At 43.1% G+C, this 13040-nt stretch overlaps 1 protein-coding gene across 1 annotated transcript in view; it reads left to right on the top strand.

The window, feature by feature from the left end:
* The window catches only part of LOC134842178 (coiled-coil domain-containing protein 103-like), a 239828-nt gene that overhangs the window by 187357 nt on the left and 39431 nt on the right, over positions 1-13040 (top strand). The window lies entirely within an intron of this gene.

A 13040-nucleotide genomic window follows, 5' to 3' on the forward strand; every position in this document is an offset into this window, starting at 1 on the left:
GACAAGGGGTCCACTAGTGATAAATTATGAGAAAGCAGCTGCAGAGGCTAACAACAGAGTGAAGCAAGACTTGGCGACCAAAGAGATCGAGAAACGGTTAACGGTTAAAACATGAGATAGAAAGACAAAAGATGAATGAGACTCTCTCGACGACGAGGCCAGAACCAGAGACCGGAGAAAACTTGGTAAACAGGAGTAATTGCAATACCTTGAAGATAGTGACCGGCAAACCATTTGGCATCACGAAGATTGGAGTGAGAATCATGTCAATAATTTCAGTTGGCGGTCATGAAGTAACGAGGAACCTGAGTGAGCCGAGTGATCAAACATTGATGCACATTGATGAATATGCAGATTACTTGAAAACAATATCCCCGCAAAACCCTTCTAGAGCACTGAGAGAGTTACTCACGAGAGGTGGTAGCAAATCAATTCGCATAGATAACAGATACACGGAAGCATATGGTCCGCATGAGGTCATTTTGAACATAGATGGAATAAACATCTATACAAAGACAATGATAACATGTGACGACGATCTAGCGGGACACATCTGTGTTGGCAGAGAAGAACTAAAAGTGAGATCCATTGGGTACTGCGCTATGCTGGAAGAGGATGCCATGCATCGGGGAACGGAAGAAGACGTATCTGCACATGTATTGGACATAAGCGGGAAGAAGACCCAACTGCGTGGGTTGTTGGACACGGGAGCCGTCTTGAGTGTAATACCAATTGAAACTTAGAGGAAAATGGGATTCGAAAAAAACGACTTGGTTGACTCAAGAATACGGCTGTCAGCAGCAAACAAGGGGGCGCTTCGGGTTCTAGGTAGGACACCAATAATAGCCCCAAACCTGGGGAACGAAATTTGTGGATGAGCTTCCTTGTGGTGGAGAATCTAGATGAGTCTGACTAATTCATTTTAGGCAGAGACTTCATCTGGAACTTCGATGTAACAATTGATCTAAATAATGCGATGTTCAGGATTCGGAAACCGAAAAGGAAGTACGTAAACAAACCGGTAAATTTGATAATGGCGAAGAAAAACAAGGCTCCGGTTTTCTTGAGTAGGAGGGTAAGGCTGAAAGCGAATGAGGCGGCAATTGTAAGTTTGCGGATGAAAAACTATAACGAACTAAGTGCCAATAAACAAGTATGTATAGTACCGAACCCAAACAGTCAAAGTGCTGCTATTTTAGGAAGATCCTTCTCGATAACCAAGAGTGGCCCCTGCGTCAGTGTCTTGTTGAATACTCCTGATATACCAATCACAATCCAGAGGGGGAGGAAGCTGGGAAACGCACTGCCTGTGAAAACTAGATATTAATTGACTGAAAATGTGAAAGAAAATGAAGTACTTGATTGCCCGAATCATAGGGATAAAATTTGTATCTTGAGAAGATTGAAGAAAATAAAATGTTTATCAGGTCTTGTGAAGTCACTTAAGTCAGAGACAGACGATGGAATTTCGAGCTGTTCGAATTTTCCAGAAAGACCCACACTAGAGGAAATGGAAATGGATACAATGGTTTTACCAGAGATAGAGCACTTGCGGAGTAAGGTGATGGATGAACAGCTTGAAGCCATCAAGGACGTACTAGATCGAAACAAGGACGTTTTTCCGAAACATAAGGCAGACATTGGATGTTGTAACTTCGTTGAGCATGAAATAGAGCTTGAGGAGTCGGTAGTACCACATAGGGAGGGGGCGAGGCGTATGACCCCTAACAAATCGGATGCATATAGAAAAGAGATAGAGACCCTACTAGAGTATGACATGATAGAACCATCCAAATCACCGTAGGGGTGTGGAGTAGTGATGGCTAAAAAGAAAGGAGACCAACTTAGGTTTTGATGTGACTTTCGATATCTGAACTCCGCCACGGTCAAGGATGCCTATCCCATACCTAGGATAGATGAGAATCACTCAAAAATAGGTGACGCCAAATTTTTTATAACTCTTGATCTAGGGTCGGCTTTTTGGCAGGTACCACTGAGGAAACAAGATAGGGACAAAACTGGTTTTGCATGCGAGCTGGGATTGTTTCAATGGAAAAGGAACCTCTTTGGCCTTTGCAATGCGACAGCCACCTTCCAACGACTGATGGCACAGGCGCTGACAAGCGTAACGAAGAAATACGGCAATTTACTAATGTGCTACGTAGATGACGTGGTGATTGCAAAATCTACCCTGGAGGACCACATTGAACGACTGAACGAGATGTTTGCTTGCATGAAGAGAGCAGGACTGAAATTCAAGCCATCGAAGTGTGAGATTCTCAGAGACTCGATTAAATACCTGGGGAGAATGGTAGACAAACATGGCATTAGACAAGACCCAGACGCGGTAGAGGCAGTGCTGAGTTGGAAATCGCCAAAAATAGAACACCAGTTGATTAGCTTCTTGGGTTTCGCAATCTACTACAGGGAGTTCATCAAGGGCTATGCGGACAAAGCAAATCCAATGCAACAACTCATGAGGCACAAGAGAAAAAAACTCACGTGAAACAACGCGGCTGAAGAGTCATTTCAAAGAAGAGTCATTTCAAAGAATAAAGAAAGAACTGTGTGAAGCACTTGTGCGAGACATGCCGACAGATAAAGGGGTGTACGTGCTGGGTACAGATGCATTGGGGTTAGCGATCTCGGGCATACTCCATCAAGAACAAGAGTGGAACGGAAAAACAGTGTTGAGACCGATCGCCTACGGGAGCAAAGTCTTGAGTGCTACGAAAATGAAGTGCGTAGCACCCAGAGCGGATATGTTTGCGGTCGTCATTTTTGTGGAGAAATACAGAACATACATGGGTAGCGAGCCATTCAAGCTACAGATAGACAACAGAGCACTCAGATGGTTAAAAACGTACTCAATGGACCAGAGTTACATCGGGAGATGGATAGTGCGGCTGGATGGTTACAATATGATCATTGAACACAGAACGAGGGACTAGCACCAAAATGCTGACAGCTTGAGCAAGAAGACAGAATTCTACAAGATACAAGAGCAAAGGGAGGCTGATAGACCGGAGATCAAAGATGGCTTTTCTTTTATGGACAAGGAAACATATGACACCCTACCACTTACAAAATGGCTAGATAAGTCAGAACGAAAGAGGACCATCCCGAACTACCATTTGAACATAAGACGAAAGAAATTCTCAAAAGAAGTTTAGGGATACCAATGTAAAATAATGCTCAAGTCCAAGAATGTGAGGGAAACGCTGAAGGCAAAAAACTACGACTTCGACGAAGTGGAAACAAGAAAGGTGACGTTAGGAGAGGATCTAAGGAAACTAGCAGATGACAAACTTGTGGTCCCAGAAAGTGGTAAAGACAGACCGGAAGTCACCATATTGAAAAGAGGGGAACTGAAACATGACGGAGACTTGATGAAGAGCAAGGAGGTGTGCGGACGCTAGTCGAGAGAATCCCGGAAGAAGTACTCAGGCAGACGACGATACGAAATAAGAGAGTGACGTTCAAGGAGGGAGTTGAACATCTGGGACTAGATCAAGAGTCTGGGGAGTGGCCGCAAACAGGAAGAAATGGCGAGGAAGAAAATTTGTCCGGGCAAACGGAAGAATGGGATGATGGTTCGGAGGAGAGCGACGATGAGCAAGAGGGTCGCAGTGGTTGTAGAAAAAATGAGGTACCACGACAGGGAGTTGCAAACAGATCCACCGTCAGGGACGTACAACCTGGAACATGATGACGCGTATGGAGGGGAAGAGCTTGAAAAAATAGCAATGTCAAGCGAACCATTCAGGGAGCTATCTTGCAATTCGAACATCAGAACGAGTCTAACACCAAAGGACGACAGGGAGATCTTGAGAAAGATAGTTATTTATACAGGTTCTGAAAAACTTTTTCCGCAATTCTTAGTGAAAGTGATTTAAAATAGGTGGGAAGTCTAGAGGTCCCGGGATCAAGGTCCAAGATCCCGGGATGAAAAACAATTAAAGAGAAAGCGTAAAACCGAACAAAAAATAGGCACTGGAATATTGCAAAAAAACCGGATCAAGTTGGTTTGGAAACAAAAACTTGGCCAAAAACTATCAAATTTGGACCCTCCGATTCCTTCCTTTTCCAATCTTTAAGTCTCTAGCTCTATCCACGGAGCTATTCGGAGAGTTACTCAAAAATATCTCTAGCAACCGATAACGTTATGCTAGCACGCTCCTAACACACAAACTTTTATTGCTCTAACTCTAAAAACTCAAAAACTCGATCCTCAAAAAATATTGACGAAAATCGGAAATTACAAAAGTTTTGATCGAAAAAATTTTGTTTTCGCCAACTTCCATTAGGTCGTTTTCCGCGCGGTTTCTTTATCTAGGGCAATGAACTACGTAGTTGCTCACTATAAAGAAGTTTTTTGCTGTTCGGATTGGCTCGGATATCTGAAATTTTGGGGTTTGATAGTTTGGTCAAAAATCCGTAATTTTCGACAAAATTGGGGTGTTTCTCGGGTCTAAATAGGAGATAAGTGATATATAGTAAGGATAAAAATCTATTAGTAGTCGTTAATTGATATTTCTATACCCTCTATTGCACCAAAATACCCGAATTAAGACCCTTAACTCGGAAATTCGCAATCGATGAAGGGTGCAATCAGACCGCGCCAATTGTGCACCCCACCACTTAAGTTTTAAGGAAATAGTACCCGAACGATACTCAAATTGTGTCAACGATACCCAACAGTCGTTTTGGATGTTGTCCCTGGTGTCCCTGTTGAGTCTGTAACACGTCGGTCAGCTTGCCACTCTACCCTCCGGTCACCGGCAAAATCACCATTAACGTGCTTAAACACTCGAATAACACTCAAGGGAGGGTACCTGACCCGCCACCAAAACTCTCAATCTTTCTATCAGAGATGATATAAATCAATCTGAAACAACAACAAATAGGAAGGTCAGATTGCATTCCGTCCGGAAATTACATATAAACTGTCACTTTATGTTTTTTATTGTTTTTGGTCTTTCTTGGATTTTCTACTGTTTTTACTTTTTTTCTTCAGATCAATTTGTTTTTGGTTTTTCTTGGTTATACACTATTTTTTGTTCGGTTTTACGCTTTCTCTTTAATTGTTTTTCATCCCGGGATCTTGGACCTTGATCCCGGGACCTCTAGACTTCCCACCTAACCGTCCGGCCCCCGGAATTTTTGGTCTTAACTAATTTAAAAAGCTAAATAGTACTAGGCGGAGACTCGGCACCTTCCCCCTAGTACAACAAGGGTCATTAAGGCCTCTAACTTCGGCATACGCCCGGAGCGGAGGGTTCGTCGCTGAAACGTTTGCTGATCATGATGGTCTTATGCCTTTGACAGGCCCGCCCAAGAGCGCCATAAAAACGTCAATGTAACGTTCGCCCAAATACTACTCAATGACAGAGCGTAGAAAAAGTACCTATAGACGACTGGCCGGCGTCAGTTACCTAAATTCTACTCGCTTTTCACCGTCTCGACCTAGCCAGTTGATTTTCTGGTCTGTCTAGGGCTAAGTAAAAAGTTACCATTTTTAGGCCATCAGTCAAACGACTTTTAGTCAGCTTCTGTTTACATGCGAACACAACCACATAGCTGGGTCTCGAATCCTCAGACTACATGATTGCTATTAAAAACACGACTCGAATATCCTATTTTACTATGTTTTTGGTGACAGTTCTGTACTAAATCCATTGGAGATGGATTGACACTTTCCTCTTTCTAGCTACTCATATTCTAAAATATCAAATAATACGGGTAATAATTCAAAGGTTTATGGCATCAGAGTAGCTAAAAGGTCAGTTCTTTACAGTCCTTCACCATATATTGTCTCTGGGGGCCGAGCCTCTGGTTCCGCGATCTCACTGTAATAATGTCGTTATTACTCCCAATTCGTGGCACGGGAGGGTACTGCTCTTTTCTTCTTCCCCACTGAAGCCTCCAGCTTGGCTAATTCCTTCCGCTCAGTGTCTTATCGTGCGTGATTGTCACGATAAGAGGCTTTGTGTTTTAGTTCGTTCTCGTTCGACTATTTTTCACTATTTTGACTATTCATGTGCCACTCGGTCATATTTGGAAGTTTGACCTTGAGCAACGTAAAAGATGTCATTTTGGAGTGAAATAGAATTTTTCAAAAATTCGAATTGAGTATGTCATGCTCGAGTTTCTCGCGACAACTGAAAATATCAAAAAATAAGATCAGAAGAACCGAACTACAACCGCGGGAAAGTAGTCGAAAAAGCAGCGGGAAATTGCTATTCGCAATTTCCAGATATAAAATTAAACGAGAGTAGATCTGTCTGATTCTTAAGAGAAGGCAGAGTGATCGCGAGTGGAGAAGAAAGCGAATCAGACTTGGACCAGGGTGAACCTTCGGTGAAAAGGTGGACAACCGAAATCTCCCAATGGTCCAGCCCCAAAACTCATTTCTCAAGCTGAACCTTATTAATTTAAACTCCTCGAGTCAAGGTTCATTCCCCAGTTATTCTAGAGTTACTTTTTAATTCAATAACTCAAATTCTAGAGTGTGCCGGTATGTGAGTACCCAATTTAAATTTCTTGAGTGTGTTTTATATTGTTATGTTGAGGTAAGGTGAGTTTTAGGTTGATCCATCTGAAATGGATCAAAGTTCCACTGTCTAATAAAAAGTAACTATACGGATTGTTCCGACCCTGTTTTTAACGGCGTTCGCAGGTTTTGGGTATTTTGAGACCTAAGTATGGGGACGTTCTTATTTTTTAGAGTGGGGAGTATTTTGGTAGTGGCCTTTAAGCTGTAACAAAGGTTTTAGACTCATGTCGCAACTGAACCGAATTGGCTCTGTCCGTTTGAGGTAGAAAAACATAAGAGTTAGTGTCCCTGACTCTTGAGCCAATGGTTATAGGGCCTATTTTTTTTTAACCTCATATGTGACTTAAGTAAGCCACTGTTACACAGTGTTTTTATGGTGCTCCTGGGTGTTTTTACGACATCAAGACTACGGTATCAAACCCACTTGACACAGCTCCGGGCTATATGCCCATTCTAGAGTACTAGTGGTACGTTTCAGCGGGAACTTGTAAGCCTTCCGGTTGTACCATGATAGCTTTTTAAGAAAACTCGAGAAAATTTCCGGGTACTTTCTCCGAACGAGGCCTAGCTAACCGAGTAAGGGGGGGGGGTAACTAGGAGGACAAAAAACGAGCAAAAGACAAGAAGCAAAACAAAAAAAAAACAAAAAATGAATAGAAACAGGAACAAAAAACCATCAAACACAAAAAGGACAGTGGCTTTGACTTCCAGATTGGGTGGATCAAACCTTTATATTACTTGAAATAGTATACCCATACTGTTTTCCAATAAGACTGATCGTTTCGATCAAATTAGCAATTTTGTACAGGTGCCCGAGTATGGGGCGTTTTTAAGGGTTTTCAGATAGCTTGCAACTTCAGCGGAACACTAGGAGACTTGACTGGAACAATTGACCAGCCAAGTGGGAAAGTGGTTCTCAGGAAGGGGTTCCGAAGGGGACCAAAGAGTGCTGGATGTCTCTTTGGACCCGAAGGTGACCAAAGAGACATCCAGCACGGACAAAAACAAACAGAGAAAGGCTCACAGTGGTGTTCTGTTTGGTCGATCAACGGACAAGTGAGAGACTTGACTGGAAGAGGTGACCAGCCAAGTGGGAAAGTAGGTGCTACACACGCCAAGGAGACAACCAGCACGGAATCAGAACAAACACAGAAGAACACACAGGGGTGTTCTGTTTGGTCAATCGGGTATCGTTAAAATCCACATTACGTTATAGGAAATAAGTGTAAAACTGGATAAGCGGATACCCACTGTTTTGAGGATACATTTTTACTTGAGCAGAGCTTGGAAACAAGTTCGACGGCTTTCTCTCAAGAGGTTTAGCACCCATCGCGCTTAAGGTAATTTTCGGCTTAAGAGGGGGCTAAATAGGTGGGAGGTTAAAAGGGGGGCTGGTTAAGTTAGAGGTTGGCGGTTGCAAATTGTAAAAAGGGGAGACACATTATAGTAACTATACAATCGATATCGTCGATTTATTCACATTAGTAGAACCAGAGTCTGGAAAAATTCATCTCTAGACCCAGAACAAGAGTTGGAACGCGAGGATATTCAAATTCAAGATCGTATTGAGGTAGGTAACCTGGTCGGATCGGGTGGGGGGATCGGAAATAGACAGTTCTTGAAACCCGAAGGAGAATACCCCATAAGATCGTTAGTAGGGGGAGGAAAACGCGTGACAATCAGGTACCAGACATTTTTTTTTTACGAAAGGACGACATTGGTCACCTTTGAGTTTTTCTTTCTGTTTGTTATCATCTTTCTCGATTAAATTGTTTATTTTTTTCGGAACTAATTTTTTCGGTTTTTGAAGAACAGGTGATCACAAGACACTTGCTAACAAGTCGTGTTTCGATTTGCATCGGATTAATAAAGGGAGGTAATTACAGGGGGGCTAATAGGTAAATATGTTTGGGCAGTAAGATTGGGTTTTTGGGAAATTTTAATACTACAGCTTGTGGTAACGGGGATAGTGATCCAAGTGTCCCAACGCCGAAGAAGAAGAGATCCGACTGTCCCAACACATGGACGAAGGGTCTTGGGACAGTGCGAAGGGTCCCAACACTTGAGTGGGGGGTCTTGGGACAGTAGGAAGTGTCCCAACACTTGAGCAGGTAGTGTTGGGACAGTGCGAAGTGTCCCAAAGCTTGAGTGAGGGATCTTGGGACAGTGCGAAGTGTCCCAACTTTAGGACGAAAATTCTTGGGACAGTAGGAAGTGTCCCAACACTTGAGCAGGTAGTGTTGGGACAGTGCGAAGTGTCCCAAAGCTTGAGTGAGGGATCTTGGGACAGTGCGAAGTGTCCCAACTATAGGACGAAAATTCTTGGGACAGTGCGAAGTGTCCCAACACTAGAACAAAGAGTTATTGGGACAATGCGAAGTGTCTCAACACTAGGAGGAAAGGTCCTGGGACAGTAAGAAGTGTCCCAACACTTGAACAGGTAGTCTTGGGACAGTGCAAAGTGTCCCAACACTTGAGTGGGAGGTCTTGAGACAGTGCGAAGTGTCCCAACACTAGGACGAAACGTCTTGGGACAGTGTGAAGTGTCCCAACACTTGAGTGGGAGGTCTTGGGACAGTGCAAAGTGTCCCAACACTTGAGTGAGAGGTCTTGGGACAGTGCGAAGTGTCCCAACACTTGAGTGAGAGGTCTTGGGACAGTACAAAGTGTCCCAACACTAGAACAGGGGGGTCTTGGGACAGTGCGAAGTGTCCCATTACTTGAACGAAAGGTCTTGGGACAGTGTGAAGTGTCCCAACACTTGAGCAGGTAGTGTTGGGACAGTGCGAAGTGTCCCAAAGCTTGAGTGAGGGATCTTGGGACAGTGCGAAGTGTCCCAACTTTAGGACGAAAATTCTTGGGACAGTAGGAAGTGTCCCAACACTTGAGCAGGTAGTGTTGGGACAGTGCGAAGTGTCCCAAAGCTTGAGTGAGGGATCTTGGGACAGTGCGAAGTGTCCCAACTATAGGACGAAAATTCTTGGGACAGTGCGAAGTGTCCCAACACTAGAACAAAGAGTTATTGGGACAATGCGAAGTGTCTCAACACTAGGAGGAAAGGTCCTGGGACAGTACGAAGTGTCCCAACACTTGAACAGGTAGTCTTGGGTCAGTGCAAAGTGTCCCAACACTTGAGTGGGAGGTCTTGAGACAGTGCGAAGTGTCCCAACACTTGAGTGGGAGGTCTTGGGACAGTGCAAAGTGTCCCAACACTTGAGTGAGAGGTCTTGGGACAGTGCGAAGTGTCCCAACACTTGAGTGAGAGGTCTTGGGACAGTACAAAGTGTCCCAACACTAGAACAGGGGGGTCTTGGGACAGTGCGAAGTGTCCCATTACTTGAACGAAAGGTCTTGGGACAGTGTGAAGTGTCCCAACACTTGAACAGGTAGTCTTGGGACAGTGCGAAGTGTCTCAACACTTGAGCAGGTAGTCTTGGGACAGTGCGAAGTGTCCCAACACTTGAGTGAGAGGTCTTGGGACAGTATGAAGTGTCCCAACACTAGAACAAAGAGGTCTTGGGACAGTGCGAAGTGTCCCAACACTAGGACGAAAGGTCCTGGGACAGTACGAAGTTACCCAACACTAAAACAAAGAGGTTTTGGGACAGTGCGAAGTGTCCCAACACTTGAACGAAAGGTCTTGGGACAGTGTGAAGTGTCCCAACACTTGAACAGGTAGTCTTGGGACAGTGCGAAGTGTCTCAACACTTGAGCAGGTAGTCTTGGTACAGTACAAAGTGTCCCAACACTTGAGTGGGAGGTCTTGGGACAGTGCGAAGTGTCCCAACACTAGGACGGAAGGTCTTGGGACAGTGTGAAGTGTCCCAACACTTGAATGAAAGGTCTTGGGACAGTGTGAAGTATCCCAACACTGGAGCAAAGAGGTCTTGGGACATTGCGACGTGTATCAACACTTGAGCAAAGGGTCCTAGGAGAGTTAGAAGACGTCCTGGGATAGTTTGAACTCGAATGATTGTTTCTTAAAAGAATTAGGAATATTTTTTTAGAATAAATTTTAGAATCGGAATTTGTAAATATTAAAATTGTAAATAAAGAAAATTGTAACTAAAAATCATGAGGCGAAGTAGGGTACCGATAGCAGATAAAAGAGTTCCAGAATCGAAGAAAAGTCAGAACTCGTCGCAACGGAAAGCAACACGATCGGGGCCGAAAGTAATGAGAAAGAACTTTTCTGTGAACATGGTCAACACAAGAAGTTTAAAGGAACACAAGACGAAAGAAAGCGCTGTGGAAGGACCAACTGTACCTGCTATAGAAATCGATCTTGAGACACCAGATCAGAGTGTTGACGAGGTGGAAAGGAAGAAAACAGAATCAACACCAATGCCGAGTGCGGAAGAACAAGAAAAGAAGCCGACAGAGTTTTCACCAATTGATATTGTAGAGGACACAACAGGCAACACGCCGAAAAAGATAAAAGACGATTCTCAAACAAAAAGAACGTCGTTCACAGAGAGGATTGTAGCAATGATCGGAATGAAACCAAAAGAGAAAGAGGAGGTGGTACCAACGACCGAGAAAAGCAAAACATTTGGAACAGTTTCCGTAATAACAAGAAAGGCTAAACAAGACAATGAGCAGATCAAACGCTGGGCGACAGCTAACCATGAAAAAAAAACTTCTCTTGAGCTGAGCGACTTGATGGCAAAGTTGGAGCAAATCGATAAAAAATTGAAGTGCAGCGAAGAGGATCGACAAATGCTGAAAAAAGAATTATGATACAACAACAACGACGTCCACGAACTCGAATGATGATCACTTAAGATCCCGAACTCGAATGATTTTTTCTTACAAGAATTAGGAATATTTTTTTAAAAAATTTTAAATTTTAGAATCGGAACTTGTAAATATTAAAATTGTAAATAAAGAAAATTGTAAATAAAAATCATGAGGCGAAGAAGGGTACCGATAGCAGATAAAAGAGTTCCAGAATCAAAGAAAAATCATAACTCGTCGCAACGGAAAGCAACACTATCGGGGCCGAAAGTAATGAGAAACAACTTTTCAGTGAACATGGTCAACACAAGAAGCGTAAAGGAACACAAGATGAAAGAAAGCGCTGTGGAAGGACCAACTGTACCTGCTATAGAAATCGATCTTGAGACACCAGATCAGAGTGTTGATGAGGTGGAAAGGAAGACAATGGAACCAACACCAATGCCGAATGCGGAAGAACAAGAAAAGAAGACTATAGAGTTTTCACCAATTGATATTGTAGCGGACACAACAGGCAACACGCCGGAAACGATAAAAGACGATTCTCAAACAAAAAGAACGTCGTTCACAGAGAGAATTGCAGCGATGGTCGGAATGAAACCAAGAGAGAAAGAGGAGGTGGTACCAACGACCGAGAAAAGCAAAACATTAGGAACAGTTTCCGTAATAACAACAGAGGCCAAACAAGACAATGAGCAGATCAAACGCTGGGCGACAGCTAACCATGAAAAACACAACTTCTCTTGAGCTGAGCGACTTGATGGCAAAGTTGGAGCAAATCGATAAAAAATTGAAGTGCAGCGAAGAGGATCGACAAATGCTAAAAAAAAGGAATTACGATACAACAAGAACGACGTCCACGAACTCGAATGATGATCACTTAAGATCACGAACTCGAATGATTTTTTCTTACAAGAATTAGGAATACTTTTTAGAAAAATTTTAAATTTTAGAATCGGAACTTGTAAATATTAAAATTGTAAAAAAAGAAAACTGTAAATAAAAATCATGAGACGAAGAAGGGTACCGGTAGCAGATAAAAGAGTTCCAGAATCAAATAAAAAATCATAAACTGTCGCAGCGGAAAGCAACACTATCGGGGCCGAAAGTAATGAGAAAGAAATTTTCAGTGAACATGGTCAACACAAGAAGCGTAAAGAAACACAAGATGAAAGAAAGCGCTGTGGAAGGACCAACTGTACCTGCTATAGAAATCGATCTTGAGACACCAGATCAGAAAGTTGACGAGGTGGAAAGGAAGACAACGGAATCAACACCAATGCCGAATGCGGAAGAACAAGAAAAGAAGACGATAGAGTTTTCACCAATTGATATTGTAGAGGACACAACAGGCAACACGCCGGAAACGATAAAAGACGATTCTCAAACAAAAAGAACGTCGTTCACAGAGAGGATTGTAGCGATGGTCGGAAAGAAACCAAGGGAGAAAGAGGAGGTGGTACCAACGACCGAGAAAAGCAAAACATTTGGAACAATTTCCGTAATAACAACAGAGGCCAAACAAGACGATGAGCAGATCAAACGCTGGGCGACAGCTAACCATGAAAAAAAAACAAATTTTCTTGAGCTGAGCGACTTGATGGCAAAGTTGGAGCAAATCGATAAAAAATTGAAGTGCAGCGAAGAGGATCGACAAATGCTTAAAAAAGAATTACGATACAACAAGAACGACGTCCACGAAATTGAATGATGATCACTTAAAATCCCGAACTCGAATGATTTTTTC

Source organism: Symsagittifera roscoffensis, chromosome 3, assembly GCF_963678635.1.
Source record: "Symsagittifera roscoffensis chromosome 3, txSymRosc1.1, whole genome shotgun sequence".
NCBI classification, from domain to species: Eukaryota; Metazoa; Xenacoelomorpha; order Acoela; family Convolutidae; genus Symsagittifera; species Symsagittifera roscoffensis.